Source organism: Equus przewalskii, chromosome 19, assembly GCF_037783145.1.
Source record: "Equus przewalskii isolate Varuska chromosome 19, EquPr2, whole genome shotgun sequence".
NCBI classification, from domain to species: Eukaryota; Metazoa; Chordata; class Mammalia; order Perissodactyla; family Equidae; genus Equus; species Equus przewalskii.
Genome location: NC_091849.1, coordinates 14,653,947 through 14,673,197, shown reverse-complemented (window position 1 = coordinate 14,673,197; position 19,251 = coordinate 14,653,947). Strand labels below are relative to the sequence as shown.

General features: G+C 42.7%; 1 long non-coding RNA gene across 1 annotated transcript; it reads right to left on the bottom strand.

The window, feature by feature from the left end:
• Positions 1-396: 396 nt before the first annotated feature.
• Positions 397-9,397, bottom strand: LOC139077536 (uncharacterized). The gene is made up of 2 exons (XR_011530160.1): positions 9,162-9,397; positions 397-841 (listed from the first exon to the last, which is right to left on the bottom strand). It is a non-coding gene; the product is annotated as an uncharacterized lncRNA (long non-coding RNA).
• Between the last annotated feature and the right edge of the window lie 9,854 nt (positions 9,398-19,251).

The following is a 19,251-nucleotide window of genomic DNA, read 5'->3' as shown; positions in this document are numbered from 1 at the left end:
GACACTGGGGTTCAGGTGTGAGGTGATGGGCATGCACCATGGGGATGGAAAAGGAATGGGGAGGGGACAATTTTGAAAGCCACCACTAAAGAAGGATAAATGGATATATATTGGAGGATGACTTTTGGCTGGCTTTACCCATAAGTCAGCACGCTGCTGGGCTGTCTTCCTTGGCTTTAGGTTGATAAGTGTTCATAAAAGATCAGTTCCTCTTCCTTCTCTAAATAATAACACATACAATAGAATTTCATTTCAAATAAATATCTCTTTTCCATTATTTTGTATTATCTATATCACAGTTTAATCTCTTCATATACATGCTTTAAAAATGGCTGCCAATTTCTATCGACTTGGGAATTGGGAATTAGTATCTTACTGAATGCGGAAGAGCTTATCTTCATTTATGAGGAAAATTTAATTTTAATACAACCTTTGTATTTGGAAGCTGACATAAAGGGGCAATGGTAAAAAAGTATGGCTTTCTCTTTATCCCTTGTACATTTTTCTGATCAGGTGAAATTTTCCTGATTAGAAATGACACGTATACGTGTATTTTAGGGCTCAAACTGAAGCCAACTCAAGGTAGGCAAAGCAGAGAAGTTTCAGTTCATAGAGTGGATAAGCTCTTTGCTTTGAATTGCTTGGTTGATCACCCTGATGTCTGAGTTAGGTTTGGTTGGGGCGGGGAGGGCTGACGAGATGCTGGGAAAGCCCACGCATAGTGCGTCTTACTGGGGAGGTAACATTCTCAATGGGAGGGTCCCCAGGCGACGTTGGCTGAGAACTGGAAACATCTGGTTTGATTGCTGTGGCTTGTCTTGCTGCCTGCTTTCGGGAGGTGCTTTCCACAAAAAGCACACCAAGGAGGAGGAAAGGAGAAACGAGAGAGGGAAACAGCATTAAAAGTCTAAATCAAGGAACCCAGTTGAACGAATTATTCAGAAATTAGAAGCCTACAAGCTATGACTTATTTTACATTTATCTTGCCTTGATCCTTTAAGCTAATTGATCAATACCATCATTCCTAATTGTTTATGCTTTTGACCCTCTCACTTCTTTGATATGTGTTTTAAAGTCTCTCCTTGTTCAAATTCAATCAAGTGAAATTATTTTGAGAAATTGATTTTGAGAACTTGAGAAACTGACCAATGTTCCTTTAGCTCAAGCGTTCTTAACCTTTTATTTTCTTTTTTAATATCATGGACCCTTTGACAGGTGAATGAAGTGTTTGCATGCTTCCTCCAAACAATGTCATTAAGTGTATAAAATAAAATATATTGAATTACAAAGGAAATCAATTATATTAAAGTACCTTTGTCAAAATATTTTAAAAATCCCAATTTACCGTATGGTAATACACATACTTCTCTATTAGCACATCTGACAACATCTAGTGGCAGATCTAATACCTACCACAACTGTGAAGCAATACCATGTATAAATGATATTTTGTGATATCTACAACTGTATGTGATGTGTGAGTTTTATTAGTGACAAAGTCACAGTTAGTGCTCATACTGCTGTGGTCTATTGCCTACATTCATAATAGAAGAAAATGCTAAATTTCAGTTAGAGGCTAGTGAAAATAAGAATGTAGTTTCCCCCCCAATTTTTGAAGCCCCTGAATTCTAGGACCCCAGGTAAAGAACTCTCACATTAGAAAATTGCAGCTGTTTAGATTTTTAATCCATGTTTTGATAAAATATCTACTTCTCTTGGTATTTCTCTGAGGTTCTAAGCAGAGTGTCTTAAACATACATTGTACTTAATATTTAGTTATTTATTTTACTTATTTTTTTAAAAGAACACTTACACACCTCTTACCCTGTGTCAGTTACTGTTCCAAGTACTTTATGAACACTAATTAATTATTTACGGGTAAAGCTGAATTAATATTTACAAAGACTAGGTCAGCATTAGCATGTTCTCAGCTGCATGTGATTTCTCTTTTGCTTGGAGACCGTCACTTCTTTGCTCCTTTTGGTCCTTTGAATTTAGCAAACAGTCCCAACACTTCTTTTTTCACCAAACAGTCTGTATGCTTTATTAGGATGCAACAGTACTTTATACTTATACAGCTTTTTACTGTTTTCTTGGTAATCATTCTGTTTGGAATTCACAGTGTTTTTATTTTTTGGATTCTGTGGCTTGATATCTATAGTTTTGGAGAATTCTTTGCCATTATCTTCTTCAACTATTGCTTCTGCCCCATTCTCCTCCTGTTTGGGACTCAAGTCACATCAATCTGAACTTCTTGATGGTTAGATCTTTTTACAGAGCATATGCCGTAAATGTCTCTTTTGATCTTTTTCTGTGTTTTCCACCCAATTTGTTCCCTAAGCTTGAGTCTAGATGTTTTCTACTGATTTGTTTTCCTATTCACTAGTCCTCTCCACAGCTGTGTCTAACCTGCTGTTAAACTCATCTATCAAATTCCTAATTTCAGTTGTATCTTTCATTTCTAGAATTTCCATTAGTTTTTTTTTTTTAATCAAATCCAGTTTTCTGAAGATATTCTGTGTATTTTCTTGACTATGTTATCACACCTCTTTAAAAGTTTGTGTCTGGGGCTGGCCCCGTGGCTGAGTGGTTGAGTTCATGCGTTCTGCTTCAGTGGCCCAGGGTTTCACCAGTTTGAATCCTGGGTGTGGACATGGCACTGCTCATCAAGCCATGCTGAGGCTGCATCCCACATGCCACAACTAGAAGGGCCCACAAGTAAAAATACACAGCTATGTACCGGGGGGCTTTGGGAGAAAAAGGAAATATAAAATCTTAAAAAAAAAAGTTTGTGTCTGATCATCTGAGTCAGATTATCAGTCATAACTGAGACATGCGTGGGACTCTTTCTATTGTCTGCTTTTTCTCTTGGTCCTGTTTTTGTTACGTCTGGCCATCTCTGATTGCCGAGCATTATGGAGAAAACATGGTAGAGGTTCTGAATGATCCTCTCCTCTTCCAGAGAGGATTCGCGCTTTCCTCTGGGAGGCAGCTAGAGGTGAGTCACTTCACCTCAACCAATCAGCATCCAGATTTGGGGCTGGGTTGCATTCTTTGGAAGGCTCACTCTACTTCTGGGTCATCCCAGCACCAACAGATCCTGCTAAGACCTGAGTTTTTGTCAGTATGCTCCTGTTGCTGTGCCCTAATCTCTAAGATTTTTCTCTCCAGCATGCTGAGACTTGAAAGCTCCACTCAGCTTTTCAGCTGCCTTTAGTTAGGCCTCTGAGATTCTTGCCTACGTAGTTTAAGAATTAACAACTGGAGGGGAAACCAGCGAAGGGCCTCAGGTTCACTCCTGTCCACCTCTCTTCTCTCTGGCGTTTTGGCCCCAGCTACATTTTCTGTTTCTCTAGTCGTAAGGGACTGCCCCAAACTCTGCATTGATTCTCAGCCTCTGGCTCAAAACTGCTTAAAAACCAGCAAATGAAGCGTTGGCTCACCTCTGCAAGCTTCTCATTTCTCTGGATCCTGGCACTTACAGAGAGTTCAATAGCTTTCCAGTACCTTCAAACAGATTATTCTTATTATTATCTCTAATAATAATTCTAATAGTTCAGAGACAGAGCAGAGAAATTTGCAATTTAAAAAACAGTGTCTCATAAGTTCTCATTTTTGATCTTCACAAAACCCCCATGTGGCAGAAAGGGCACCGGTTGTTACTCCCATTTGACAGAAGAGAGTGTTGACTAGCTGAGGTGGGAAGTCTGTAGAGTCTAGAGAAGAATTTCATCTCCCTAAAGGCAGGGCTGACACTAGAACCCACATCTCTCGGTTCCTAGTATAAGATACTCCTCCACCCCAGCCTGCTTCTCCATGTGGACTAGTCTGCCAGAGCTTCCATAACAAAACATCACAGACTGGGTGGCTGAAACAGCAGAAATTTATTTCTCACCGTTCTGGAAGCTAGAAGTCTGAGATCAAGGTGTCGGCAGGGTTGGTGTCTTCTGAGGTCTCTCTCCTTGGCTTGTAAATGGCCATCTGCTCCCTAGGTCCTTACGTGGTCCTTCCTCTGTGTGTGCCTGTGTCCTAATTTTCTCTTCTTACAAGGACATCAGTCCTATCAGATTACAGCCCACCCTAAATGCCTCATTTTAACTTAATTACCTTTTTAAAAAGCCTCTCTCCAAATAGAGTCACATTCTGAGGTACTGGGGGTTAGGACTTCAACATATGAATTTAGTGGTAGTGGTGGGGAGGACACCATTCAGCCCATAGCGCCATATAAAAGGCTTATGAATGTAATAACCAGTTTTCTTATAATTTCTATAAATTAAATGTGTAGGGGCCCTTTTTGTCTTAGCGCAATTTTCTCAAAGTGTGGCACCAGCTCCCCTATGACCGGCAGCTTCAGCGTCAACATCAGCGTCAGCATGAACTGGTTAGAAATGTAAATTCTTGCTCCTTACCCCAGACCTACTCAGTTAGAAACTCTGGGGTGGGCCCAGCAAACCCTCCAGGTGATTCTGATGCAGGCTCTGGTTTGAGACCCAGTGCCTTAGCAGCTGGGGAGAGGACCGCTTCGAGGCAGGGTTGTTTCTGCTGTAAATTCTTGTCATGCTATTCCCAAGTCCTTTTCTAAAGGATGGCTCTCCTAGGATGTCAGGTTATGATTGATGGCCAGACCTGTCAGATAGCAGCATTTAAATCAGTGCTCATCTGTCTTGTGGTATCATTGGGCATTCAAATATCACCTACTCATTTGAGGATTTATAAAGGAGGCAATTTTCAGTAGAAAGCTTTGTTATTGGAGGACTGAGATTCTCCACTAGTCTGGGCCTCAGTTTTATTATCTCTAAAATGAGAAATCTGGATTCCTCTTCTAGCTCCAACAGTCTGTGCAACCATACAAATGACTCAGAGCAACTGATAGTGCAGCAGTGGCAAGTGTTTTGATTTTCTGGGATTCCCCGAATGGTCAGACTAAACACCCAAAACTACGTCAAGCAGAGTGCCTCAAGTTAGAAGTTTCTAGAAATTCTCCTGCTGGGGCTCTGTAAACAAGACTGGCCAAAGACAGATTAACAAGAGAAAAACAAACAGAAGTTTATTAATATGTGCATGCTGCATATATACATGGGAGCACTCAGTGATGAGAAACCCAAAGAGATGTTAGAATGTAGGTTTCTATACCATCTTAGGCTAAAACAAAGAAAAAGTGGTTTTGGGTGTCTGGGTGGGAGAGGCGAGTTATGGGAAGGTGACCAGGAAATCTGTTAAACAAGGGTTGTTTAGTAAGGTTTGTTGTGTGGATTCAAGTGGATGACTTCTCCACCGATGAGTTGTTGAGTCCGCTCTTGCTGGTATGGGAGAGGGAGATATCTTTACAAAAGGAAATTTCCTTTACCAAAGGAAGACTGTGCCCTGTTTTTAGAGCTTTTCCTGAGTCTGCTAGTTCTCAACAGCCTTTAGCTCAAAATAATCCAAATGCCAAAGAGGCATATTTTGGGGTGGCATATTTTGGTACCCCACAGTTTATCCCCAATCCTTGCTGTGTTGTCCCAGCCCTGGCTGAGTACACACAATGAATACTCTACCAATGTGGGAGGATTTAGGTCAAAATCACCATATCGCACCGAGATCCTGTGCTTTCCCAAACCCAGGAAGCAGCCTCACCTTTGGGACATCCTCAGCAGAACTCCGGGCTCAGTGTCACTACTTCACTGGCAGCTGTCACTACTGTGTTTTGTATTCACAGTGAGCAGCATCGTTTCTTTCTCATATATAAGCTCTTTTGATCTCCTCATCGCAACCTCACAAAGTAAGCAAGGAAGGTTTTATTATGCCCATTTACTGCATTGGGGAATCCTCAGGAAAGTTAAACATTTGCCCAAATTCACAAATTGGCCAGTGAAGAAATTACCAGGAAAAAAGTCCACTTGGCCAGTGCCAAGGCACTCCCCATACCCCAAGTCTTTGTTTTGGGACTGGAAATAACAAGAAGAAAAAATACACGGAACGAACAGATTCCTGAAAAGTGAGTCCTGCCTTGGAGTTCTGCTCTGAGTGGCTACTGAGCGCTGGACAGCTTCTCTTTCCTGATATAATCAAGTTTATTTTTAAACGTGTTGAACCGAATAAAGTGTCACGTCTGGATGCAGTGGGTGAGCAGGCAGAATAAGACCTGTTTGGTTCCTGTATTAATCTCCTCCTTGGAGTGCAGAAAATCCAACTGACCGTGTTTCTGGAGACATTTAGAAGGCTACCGGTTGTTCTTATCAAGGGGATTTGTAGCTTGGCCCATGTGGAAGGAAATCAATGAGAGGCTGAAGAGAGTCGTGGGCAAAGCCGGCTCTGCACGTGAGATTGGTATTAGCAAGTCTCCAGCATCATTACGTGCCAGCTTACAGGACAGCAGTGTATTTGTGTGCTGTAATGATCTATTGCCTAAGTATTACTGTTAATTATTTTAAAATGACTGTAACTACTATTAGCATGTGACAATACCTCATTAGAATGTGTAATTGTGTCTGTCAGCAGTGATATTATTACGTGTCTTTTTAACAGAATATGGGACATTAATTCTAGTCCCTTAGACTCTTCGCTACCAATTCTCCAGGTAGAATCCTAAGCCCCCAGCAGTCAATTCATCTACTCTTTTATGTCTGACTGGGGTTATACTTCAACTGTTTTAGGAAGATGGTTATTTTATTTATTAAAGACATATACGCACACATCCTCGTAATTCTGAAAAATCTATAGCCATTCTTTGGCAATTTGCTATAACGTTTTACAACTGACTCCCGAGAGGTTTCTGCCCAGGTCAAACCTAAATTCTTTTTGATGTGCAGAAAGCTGTTCCTTTTCTTCTTTTTCCCACGGCACAGCTATTCTCAAACTAGAGGGTTGCCCTTATGGCCTCTGGTTCCAAGTTTCTTCCAGGGGTGGTGCTCCTCATGAGGGCATTCAGAAACGTGTTGGGATGGTTCTGATTTTTTCTCTGTTGTCACAACGTTGGGGGCATTATGAGCAGTTCCTAGGCTGAGGCTGGAGCTGCTAACACTGCACAGTTCAGTCGCATCCTAAGAAAAGTTGGTCTGCCCCACATGCCAGCGGCACCCCTATGACAAATACTTCCCTATGCCTCTCTGTGTCTGGGCCGTGGGACACCGTCTTTTCAGTTCCCTAGAGCAGTCTTTCCCAGAAGCATTCTCAGCTTTGTGGGCAGAGTCCGGATATGGGAGGTTCCCGCTCTTGCAGAAAGTGTTCTTGCTTTTTGCCAAGTAAGCTTGGGGCTATAGGTCTCAATTTTGTGTCCTAGGCCTTAAAATTACAAAGGAGTTCCTTCAAAAACCCAACTCAACCCTATGTCCTGTGGTCCTGCTAATGGGGCTTGTAATGACTGAGAACATGCCATCACTCTGATTTTATAAATAGGGAAGTGGTAAAGTAAACAAGAATGACAGGACTTGCTCAACGTAATCTCTTGTCTCCTCCTCCTAGAGTCTGCTTCCGAGGAAGCCTGCCTTGCCTCGGACGGCCCTAATGGAGGAGACCACAGCTGATCAGATCCAGAGTGGACACCTGACTGGAAGGCCTGGCCTGCCACTTTAGTTTGCACAAATGGACTAAGCCACAGTCAGGTCATGTCCTGGAAATTTGTGCTGAGACATTCCAGTGGGCCTTTGACCCTAGAGCTGAAAGATTATGGAGGCACAGGTCGGGGTCAGCATTCTGGATGAGGGTTAAGATGAGCAAACAGAGAAAACTTGTTTAGAAACAAAAGACGGGAGCAGAAATGCCAAGAGAGAGAACTAGAAAGAACCAGAGAGCGGCTGAGAGACTAAAAGTGTGGCTTTACTCTCCGGTTCCCAATTTGGGTCCCTGTGAGGCCTAACTGTACCTTAGCTGAATTATGTGAATATCTGTGATTCACTATTGAATTCTCCACACCCTCTCCTCCTTTCTTTGGAGCCAACTTTGAAGAATCTAAGTTGCAACCTCAAATAGGCTGATTAGAGACACTGCTCCAAAAAAGGGAATGGATTTTTATTCAATTCTGAGGTCTCACTTCTGAAAAATGTTGCGTGTGTTCCCAAGGACATTTTTTGGGCCCTTTTTTTATGGAAGAGGGCAGGCTGAGAGGCTATATCAGGGAAAGATTATTTTTGGTGCTTCCTAAGTTTCTAGTTTTTATGTTTGCCTGGGGTTACCTCTGAGCATCCATATCTCCCACAATTTAAGACTTCCAGTTGCCTCCCTGAAGCGACATCTCCTGTCATCAGTGTTTTCTTTTCCTTAAGACGGAAAAACAAAACACCAGTGTTACTCTCCAGGCTGGGAGAGCTGTTTCTGGAAAGGATCTTGGACCCTACTCCCCTAGATGCTATCACAATATAAATGCAGAACAGACACCTAGTTGGAGAAGAAAGAAAAATATGCCTGTTACGTGTTTAAACACAGATGCACTTCAGATGCTGTTCTTGTTATTATTATTCCACATTGATGGGCTTGCCAGCCTTTATGGTAGGAAGTTAAAACACCTGGTTTACGTTATCATGACTGGTATTTAAGACAAGTTCACGGGCATTTGGGCAGAGGAAGTGTCCATGCTTAGGAAAGCAGTGTCTGACCCTTACCGGGGATTTTTTGATTTACATTTCCTTTCTCTCTTTCCTGTTGCATTTCCTTGAAGCCGGCTTCTCTCTTTACAGCTACTGTGGCTGCTGGTCTGGGTTGGTGTGATCTTCTCTCACCAAAGGGACCCACGGAGGCCAGATGCTTACATCTTCTGAGGTATCCAGTGCCTATAGTCTTCTCCTGCCCTTTTTTCCTTCCCGTGTACCATTTTACTTAACCTCTTAAAGTAATTAGTAATTTAGATGGGACAGGATATGAGGATGTGCAGGTGGGGGGTTTCCAGCTCTGATCTCTTTCTCTGCCTTCCTTTCTTTGATGTTCTTGTCTATGTGCAAAACAAGGCAGCAGACTCCTGGGTTCCGAGGTGACTTCTGGGGACAAATCGTCCATTTTTGGGGAATGATCACTCTCCTTTTGCCACTGGTTATACCAGTGGGGGGATTGTTGAGGCAATCAATTTGGTACCAGTTAGAAAGCTACAGGGGCTTCCTTGCTCTGGATAAGATGGAAGGGTTTTATGAGAATGATTATGCTTGCGGGAACATAAAAGTTTTGAACTGGGTATTCTGGAGGTCACTTACCAGTCTTCTATCAGCCTTGTGGTTCAATATACCAAGGTCACCACTGAGGAGGTCTGAGTGTGGCATCCATGGACCATCCTGTAGATTCCTAGAGTCTTTCAGGTGATAATGAATAGCATTGCACTGAGGATGGTGAAGCCATGGGGTTTCTCTGCCTGTTCCCCAGCTGGGTGAGTTCAGACACTGTTTTATAATGTCACCAGGGGTGACCATCCTCTGAGGGGCTGATGCAATCTAACCTAACTCCCAACAGGGTGATGTATGTCACAGAAAGCTGAGGTGTTACTTTATGATGAGACTATGTTTATGACGATGACCCAGGGCTTCCTGGTCTGGGCCTCTCTCCTGGTGAAACACGGATGACCACGTCCCCCTCCACTCTGGATTGTAAGACTCCATGTGTAGTCTCTGCACCAAGCTGGATGCCGAGTTTAGAATCTTCTTCAAAAGATTTCTTCAAAAGAACAGCAGACACTTTATTGAGTGCTCCGTAGGGGAGATGGAAGAGGAGAGTTAAACCATATACTCAACGGCAAGCAACTTAAAATTCCCACTCGACATTCTATTCTCTCCAAAGTCCCTCTAATCCACCCAGTGCCCAACCTCTTGGGCTGCTCTCCCTACCCCCTACCCTGATTTTCCTGTAATTTTCAAATTTTTGCATTTTCATCATGCAGAGCAATTCAACTGTAACCAAACTCATAGTCAAGTTGACAGACCCAAAATCATGGAAACGCTCACAAAATAAAGGACCCTAAGGTGTCAGGACCCAATCTCTTTAGAGGGCAGATCAGCGTTATTATTTATTGCTTGCGATCTCATTCCTCAACCCATGTGGTTAATCAATGGATTTCTTCTTGGTAAATATAGGACTGTCTCCAGGAGGAAGTCTTAGTCCAGCTGCTAAAGGAGGAAAATTTCCTGTATCTCATTACACCAGAAGCTGGAAAGCAAAACTAGTCATTAGAATGTTGCTCAGTATTCAGAGAATCAGAGTGAAAATAGCTGGATGGCGCTGAGGGAGACTGCAGTCTGAGTGGAGAGCAGGCCTGGCACCTTCTCTGCTATGGGGGAGTGTGTCATTCTAATGATGGTGTGACTGTGGCCAGATTCACGGATGGGTAAACGCTAACCAGCTCTTCCTTCCCAGCTTTCCTTCTGGGCTTCAATCAGACCTTGCCCTTGCTACTTGGTCTGTCCTTACAACGCTCTTTGTTACTTTAATACTCTTCCGAATTTTATTGATTTCATTGTGTATCGTAGTTGGTTGCTTCTGGACTGCATAGAGAGAGGGACCTTCATCTCATGACTTCGGGTTTGCCACATCTGTCTTGTAGGACGCACTCCTTCGGAAAGCAGTCTTGGCTATCACCACTCTGCTCAAAGATTCAATATCACTATTAGAACTGGGAGAAGCCTCTATACCATGGATTCTCCTTTTACTGAGGATGAAACCGAGGGCACAGAAGAATGAAACTACTTACCCAAGTTCACAGAGTTGATGTTGGGGCCAAGACTAAATTTTGCGTCTTCTGACGTTTAATTGCTGTGTTTCTACCCCATCTCATTGTAATTTGTGGTTGTTCTTTTCTCCAGTGTCTCTACAGTTAGACCATAAGCTTCTTGGAAACAGGAACTGTATCTTGTCAGGATACAGTTAGTTTCCCAGTGGATGCCCAGTATATGTTGTTATGCATTTCAGCAGACATTTTCAGAGAATGTATTAGATTAGAGTGTTATATTTATATACATACATATGAATATAAAAATACGTATACACATACATAGATATAATAGAATGTATTGTTATTATATATGACATATGTAATATCTATTAAATTATATATAACATATACATTCGTGCTAGGGATGCAGAAGATGAAGAAGGCTTGCCTTCTTTTCTTAAATGTTTGTAGGAAGCTCACTCGTCCAGGGGCTCTGGAAACTTTATGGAGAAGACGGGATTGGGGCTGGGCCTTACAGAGGAAGAATTTTGCTGGAGCTGTAGGAGAAGGAAAGGCTTGTTAGAGCAAACACTGAGAGGCTGGAGAGCCCAAGGGTGTGATGAGGGGTGGCCCATAGGCCACTGTGGCTGATGCTGTGAGCTGCAGTGGAAGAGCTAAGGGTGGAAGGGCGGCATTTGGAGGGCTTTGAGAATGGGACTTTGAGCACACGTGGCGCAGTGCAGTAACGCATTCCCCTACCATCTGTCTGAGATAGAACCTGGCTGCCAACGGGCATCTACAGACCAGTGTGTTTGTAGAATAAATTAATAATCACTCTGCTGTGGGTCCACTGACTGCAAAAATCGTGGTATCTAGAGGCAGTATATTGTTCAGGAGCATGGATTTTGGAGACAGAGTGGCTAGGTTTATATCCTAGCTTTGCCAATTACAAGCTGTGCAACCTGAGAAAGTTTTTTAACCCCTCTGGATCTCAATTTTCTTATCTGTGAAATGCAGACGACAATAGTACCTACCTCATGATAGGTTATGATGATTAAATTAAGTGAGTTAGTATATGCAAAACACTGACAATTTAGAATACTGCCTATTTCATAGTAAGCACTATATTTCTTAATTATTTGTGTTATTATAAAAATTATTACTGGCTTTGTACACTGTAAAATAGGGAAAAACCTGTCTTCTCAAAAATGTCTCTCACTATATGCCCTACTGTCTGAAAGGCTTCCATTAGGCTTTCTTAAAGTCAAAGGCCTTAAGTAAAATACATATATAATTAGAAAGCCAACTGTGGGATATCAGTCATTAGCTCTTTAGTAAGAATCCAGTTACCTAACAGAGCACAGAGGAAATGGGTTATTTAATGCCTAGTCAAGAGAATTAATAATAATACAGCTAAATAAGTCACTTATTTGGGGGAGGGGGGGAGGCAGCCAGGACGTACGGAAAATACAACTGCCTAGACGCTGGCAGTGTTTTACAAACCTTATGTTGTGGGAAGGCATTTAACGGGTTCCATAAATGTTTTATAATGTTTCATTTAAAAATAATCTAAGCTATTAAAAATAGGTGCTGAAAAACAAAACGCATACAATGCCAAGTATTAAAACATTGGAGATTACCAACATGATATCATTTGCTATCAGATTACTGCATTTTTGTGTAGGCCTTATAATACAGCCTCTTCTGCATCTCTATTTCATTGAAGAATATCTTGAGATTGTAAGGCAAACTGGGAAGTAGTTGCAAACGGTGTCTGTTTTTAAGAAAACTTTGTTAGCCAAAATTTTCTTGATGTTTTGTAACCAAAAAAATCCCCAGAAATAAATTGGATGAGGTTGCTAGAAGACTGCCACTGTTTTCCATAACTCCTTATTTAAAAATTTTATCTTCGCCGAAACACCATGGTTCTTATTGACTTTATACTGGGTAACTATCATTAATTTGAGTTTATAAAACAAATATATATTAATAAAATATCGCTTTCATCACTTTCATGTGCTAAAATTCTCTATAAGATGATTCCATATGAAAAAGGGGCTCCACCATTAGAAATGTTTAAAACCCATCAATTGAGAAAGGAGCTTTGAACCTGGAGATGAAATAAAAGAGAGAAGGAAAATGTCTGTGATGAAACCTGAACAACTGGCTATAGGAGACGCATGTTGCTGCTCTCAAGGCCAAGGACAGTGACTCATAGCGGATGTAGAACATGGTGGCAGGCTAGAGTGGCTAGGATATCATGATTTTTGGTTATCTCTGAACTTAACACTTATGGTTTTAGCTATTCCCAAACAATTCTAGAAGGACCATCACACGGAGCATGTTGTAATTTTACTGAGGCGTAAATTTAAAAAATAATTCTGTACAAATGCCTTCATCAGAAAAATGATAAAATTATAAGATAAAAATTGAGGCATGAATTTGACTTCCACTTGTGACCAGGGTGGAGGTGGAGGTGTGGGCAGCAAGAAGTAGCCCTAAGGAGGGTACCCACCAGATCGATCGCCCAGCTTTCATCAGCCTCTCCACTCAGTTCTGCTCTTTCCTGGTCTTGCCTGCACTCTAACTCTTTTGTATTGTGATAGAAACTCAATTTCTTTGTGAAAAATGGCCCTGGAGCTCCTTGGAGAAATGGCTGATTCTAGGGCTGGAGCAGAAAACATACAGGGTAAACCGGGAGCATCTTGTGGTACCAGTAAGCAAGGAAGTGCTAAACAAAACAAAACAAAGCAAAACACCAAAATCCAGTACAATAATGGCGGTGTTTCAAAGGGACACGGGAGCCAACTGAAGGAGCTCCCAATGGCCAAAGCTGCAACAATTTGAGCCACAAAATACATAGGGTATTATTGGACTATAAAGCATAAAATATCCATGAGTCCATACTGATACAAATAAATGATTGAATAAATCAATAAACTGGGGAGAAGAGACAACTCTCCTGTGCAGAAAAGTTCCAAATAATGCGTGTAAATACTCTGCCCTCAAGAAAGAGTTATTTTATTTAACTCCCCACTTCCTTAAGTGTAGGCTGGACATAGTGACTTCTTCTCAAGGAGCACAGTGTGGAAAAGGGGAATAAAAAGGGTAACTTCACAGTGGAGAAATCTGGCAAACACAGCCTTAGCGGGAAGCTCACAGTCAACATCCACAGTGATGTCACGTTGATAGTATGTACCGCGATGTGATGCAATGAAAATGGCAGGCACTTCACCTCCGTGATCTTCCTGCTCAACCCTCATAACTCTAGTCTAATCTTGAGAAAAATGGCAAGTTTCAGGGAAATGATGTCTTACAAAATACCTGGTCAGTACCCTTCAAAACTATCAAGGTCGTCAAAAACAGGGTAAGACTGGGAAACTGTCACAGCCAAGAGAAGCCTAAGAAGACATGGCAACTAAATGTAATGTGGTTTCTCAGATGGGATCCTGGAACAGAAAACGGATATTTGGTAAAAACTAAGGAAATCTGAATAAAGTATGGACTTTACTTAATAATAAGGTATCAGTCCTGGTTCATCAATTGTAACAAGTGTACTGTACTAATGCAAGATGTTAATAATAGGGAAAAATGTGTGTTGGGTGAGGGGCAAGGACATATGGAACACTTCGTATTATTTACTCAATTTTTCTATAAATCTAAAACAGTTCTAAGAGAAGAAAAAAAAGGCCCTGGAAAGAAATATGCTGCTATTATTACTGATGGAATGAAGAGGTCTAATGAATATGGTTCTTTCTTTTTGTTGGTGAGGAAGATTTGTCCTGAGGTAACATCTGTTGCCAACCTTCCTCTTTTGCGGCTTCAGGACGATTAGTCCTGAGCTAATATCTGTACCAGTCTTCCTCTATTTCGTATGTGGGATGTCTCCACAGCATGGTTGATGAGTGGAGTAGGTCTGTGTCCGGGATCTGAACCCCCAATCTCGGGCCGCTAAAGTGGAGCGTGAGGAACTTTAACCACTTGGCCATGGGGCCGACCGTAGAAGTTTCTTGGTATAAATTATATCTGGGGATTCATGAAGATCTAGGAATATACCCCCTATGAATGTCAAGAGTTTGCTGTTTTCACTAAAAGTTTGCTAGCTTGGACTTTAGAGAGTCAATATGTTTCAGTATCTTATTAACTTTCATCACGGATAGTGGCTTTTTCTGCTTATGTCCATTCTCTGATTTGTCAGGTCAAGGAGGGAAAACTTTGCGTCTATCCTCTTAGGTTCTTTTCTTAGAGGCCTGCAAATTAAACTGACAAAAGGTAGATTAGCAAGAGAAAAGACAGATTTTTATTCACATACATAAGTGGGTGTGCACAGAAAAATGTGACTCAAAACGGTGGTTACAATTTGGGGCTTGTATATCATCTTGATAGGAGAAGGGGAGGAGGAGAAAGGTGCTTAAGGGAAAACAAATGATTTTTAGGAAAGAAAAATGGGCCCTTAAGAGAAGAAACGGGAGTTTGATAGTTCTGTGACAATGTCTGTTTAGGTCATTTCTTATCCTAGTGCTGGGCTTCTTGTCTCCAGCGATAGGAGTCAATTTTGGAGTCAATTTTCGCTGGTTTCGAAACTCCTAGGGAGGGAATTTACAACAGTTGAATTCTTTTGGGAGGCTCTGCTTTTAGGCAGATAAGGGAAGGTCAGGGAAAAAACCCCAAACAACAAAAAGCCCAAATCTCTCTTCCCAGTGCTATATTTTGGATTCTTTCACTTGAACGCAGGCTTCCCAAATGACACCACCACCACCTGTGCTTCCCGCTGTAAGGGATACACTGTTTCGAGCTTTGGCAGTGTCTCCAGAGGGAATGGCAGGGTTGAAATGAATTGAGAATTGGAAATTTAGGTTAAGGCATGTCTTTCAGTGTGGAGGCCTGATTAAGACTGGGTGACGATCATGACCCCATAGCCCCGGATTGGTGGAAAGAGCAAGGGGAAGATTTTGAGATGAAGGGTCCAAAATTTTAGGGCTCATCTTGTTTGTTTTCCATTGAACACTTAATGGGTTTCTCAGGAGGTTCCTGACTAGAGTCTGCAGGAATAGTGAAGTCACACCAATGGGACAATGGGATGGTAAAGTGGTGTTAATGTTGAATGTAGATGGGGGCTGGTGGGCGTGTGTGGCGGGATAATTTTAGTCCTCAATGTCCAAAACTGTGTGTAGGGTGGATGGTTTTGTTTCTTATATTTCATTGCAAGATTAAAAAAATAAAGAAGATCAATGTATTATAAAGATAAATGGGATTCATGCTTGCCATACTTTCTCTTTTAACCTAATGATCTAACATGTCTGCCCTTCTGAGTCCTAGATTCAGATCTGCGGCGTTCCTTTTAATGGCAGAATCCTTGCAAGACTTTGAGACCCAACTGGCTTTGTGCCCTGCGGCTCTGTCTTCTCATCACTTACTTCGGGGCAGAACTGGCAACGGGCAGATTCTTCTGCCGTTATCTCCACTGTCTTATCTTTATTTTTAAGCAAAACAAACAATCCTCCCAGATGATAATGGCCACTTTCCCAAGGGGAAAAAAGTTCAACTTATCCATATCTCACAGACCTCAGATCAATCTGGAATGGGCTGGAGGGAGAGCTGCCCCCTCACTGCTGGGGTCCCTCGAGGCTGACTGGGTCCCCCTCTGTGGATTTGGGAGCACAGCATGAGGACCCTAGAGGACTTTGAAATTCAGAAGCTGGCGGTGGCTTGGCCAATGCCACACAGGCAGCTCTCTAAGTAAACTGCTTGGCTGAAGAGTTGGTTGAGGAGTATAGCTTTGAAGACATGCTTCCTCCCGAGGAGTGACAGAATGAGCCTGCTGTATAAGGCAGTTTCTGAGCAATATTTTTTATTTAATTATATTTAATATACATAATAGATTATGATATAGTGTATACAGAATCTACATACATGCTGCTCTCTGGTCACCCTGGTGTGTGTTTTAGCCAGCCTGGGTGCCATTTTTTCTCCCTATCCTGCCAAGGAGGCCCGGGATATGCTGCCAGAATTTTCCAGAAAGTTCCGGACAGAGCTTTTTAATCCAGCCACCAGGCCCCATCGCCTTTCCTAAATTGCCTCAGACCCCAAGCCCTCCCCCTTCTTCGCCTCCCCAACCCCAACACTGTTTCCCCCTTCTCTGAGCCCTTGGCAACCTTAAACCTTTCTCTCTGCCCTCCTTTCTTTTAACCAGGGACACAATCTCTTTCTCCTAAGCAGGCTTTGCACGGCCTGTAGGAGCAGCTGACAAAGAGAACAAGTAATTTCTTAGCCTTTCAGCTCCACACTGCCTCTGTTTTTTGTGAGTGGCCTGTGCACCTGTTGTGATAAGCAATACTCGCTTCACAAGCAATTTGAAAAGAGGGCAAGCTCTGCACCCCACTCCCGCCCTCTTTCTTTTAAGTGGATGTTAATAATTTTAAGAAGGAGTGGGGGAAATAAAGAGACAAACTCTCTGGATGGATTCTTTAGCCTGACGCTTGCCGTGCTGACGCGAAGGCTAATCGAGAGAGGACAGAGCCGTCCTCTCTGGCTTTCTGAGGGGCTGTGCTGGGCCAGGCTGGAGCAGGACAGAACTGGAGGGAGGCGGGCTCCATTTGCAACTGGGGGTTTTCCTATCCTTGCTCTCTGTGGGCTGTTTTGGTTTATTTGTTCTGTGGTTCTCTAAGCTTCTTTGTTTGACCCTGGCTGGTCGAGAGCCTGGAGGCTTGGTGAAAAGAAGTTTCTCCCAGCAAACAAATTTTGGCATAAGGAGAATAAAGGGGTCCCTCTTTTCCTAGGCTGAGTGGAAGGGCGTGCATGTGGCCTCTTCCGTTTTTCTTTTCTTTTTAAAGTCTATTAAACTCATGCTGGCTAAAGGTGTTGGCCTGGCAGGCTGGAGAGCAAAAATTCTCTGTTTAGCCCTGGTTGAGGGTCCCACTGGGCTTCCTGGTTGTGCGTGCCTCAGAGGTGAATGGATGGCGCCACCTCTCAGGGGAAGGTGTCCTGACATTCTGTCCGTTGAGTTCAAGTGGAGCCATTTCCCTTCTGTGAGCTCCATCCTCCACTGCCTCTGTTTAGCTGAGGCTGTGTGTCCTGGAGGCTCCCGTGAGCCTGAAGTTACCATAAGGTGGTCTGAGCTGCAGAGCTTTCCTCTGTGCAGTGCCTGGGGAGGTGTGTGTGAGAGGGCTGAAGGCCGGCAGTGTCTGACCTTCCTTGCACCAACTGCCCTGCATTGTTATTGCCTGTGTTGGGGAGGAACAACTTTTCCTCTACCCTGTTAGGTTTAGCATTTGGGGGCCTGCAAATTAAACTGACAAAAGACAGATTAGCAAGAGCAAAAAAAAAATCAGATTTAATTACATATTAAGCATGGGAATTCACAAAGAAATGTGACTCAAGGAAGGGGTTAGAATTTGGAGCTTATACGCCATCTTAATAGGGGATAGGGAGGGGCAGAGGGACACTTCTGGAAGAATCAATGATTTCTTGGATGCGGGGTGGAGAAAGGTCATTTTGGGAGAAACAAGTGACTTTTTGGAAACATAAATGAGCCCTTAGGAGAATAGATGGGCGATACAATAGTTTGTGACAATGTCTGTCTAGGAGTGATACAGACTTCTCTCTAGAGAAGAGGAGATTATAGTGCTCTGGGGAGGGGATTTATGACAGTTGAGTTCTTTGGGAGGCTCTGCTTTTAGGTAGATAAGGGATTTCAGGAACTCCAATGCCTTCAGCTCAAAGTAATTTTTATGCCACAGTGGCTTATTCTAGACCCCTTCACCTGTGTCCTTACCTCAGGTCTCTCTGTGGCTTGGAAGTCTTTGAGGACCACAGCCAGCCCCAAGCACAGCCCTTGGCTCCTAGGAGGCCTGTCAAAAAGATTTGGTGAACAAAAGCTGAATATGTCACTCTGGGTAATATCGTTTAAATACAAATGGCCCCAATCAATTTGTGTCTCAGTGTGCAGGGCTTGGCTGAGAACTGTGGAGGGAGTGTGGTGGGGTTTAGAGGAGGCAGAAGGGCATTTCAGAGGGAGGGGTTGAGTCTCTGTGCGCGGGTGTTGAGTTGTGGGTTTAAGATGGGGTGTGGGGTCACGTTGTATGCCTGTTCGATACGTTAGCGATTTATCTGGGGCACACCTCACTCTATGATTCTAGGTGTTTCCTCTAACCTGGCATTTCTTGGCTCAGCAGTCAGTGGGCCAGACCAGAGGGCAATCAGACCTTTTCCTTATCAAGTCTTGGGCACCAGGAAATTGGAAGGTTTTGAAGCCAAGTGCTAAGTTTCTAGTGTTTGGGCCTTTGGGCCTTCAGTTACCTCTTGGAGGCTGAGATTTGAATCTCATTTCTGATCTGCTATTCGTTCTGCCACTGGCCAAACCCAGAAGGTAGGCTTTTGATCTCCTTCTGCCAACTTTTCCTTATGGGTTTTTCTGCTTAACTGCCTGCCAGTGTCAACTCCTTGATAACGGCTGCCTTCAGATATTAAAAAAAATGGGACTTTAATGGGGGTTTCTCCTATCCTGCCCCAATTGATATATAATCAATTAATATATTATCAAAGAATATTTACAGTGGCAAGGCGTTGGAGAGCATGTTAAAGGGAGATTTCCGGGGTTAAAAGTTGACTTAGTACTTATTTTAAAGAATAAATGTCATTATTTC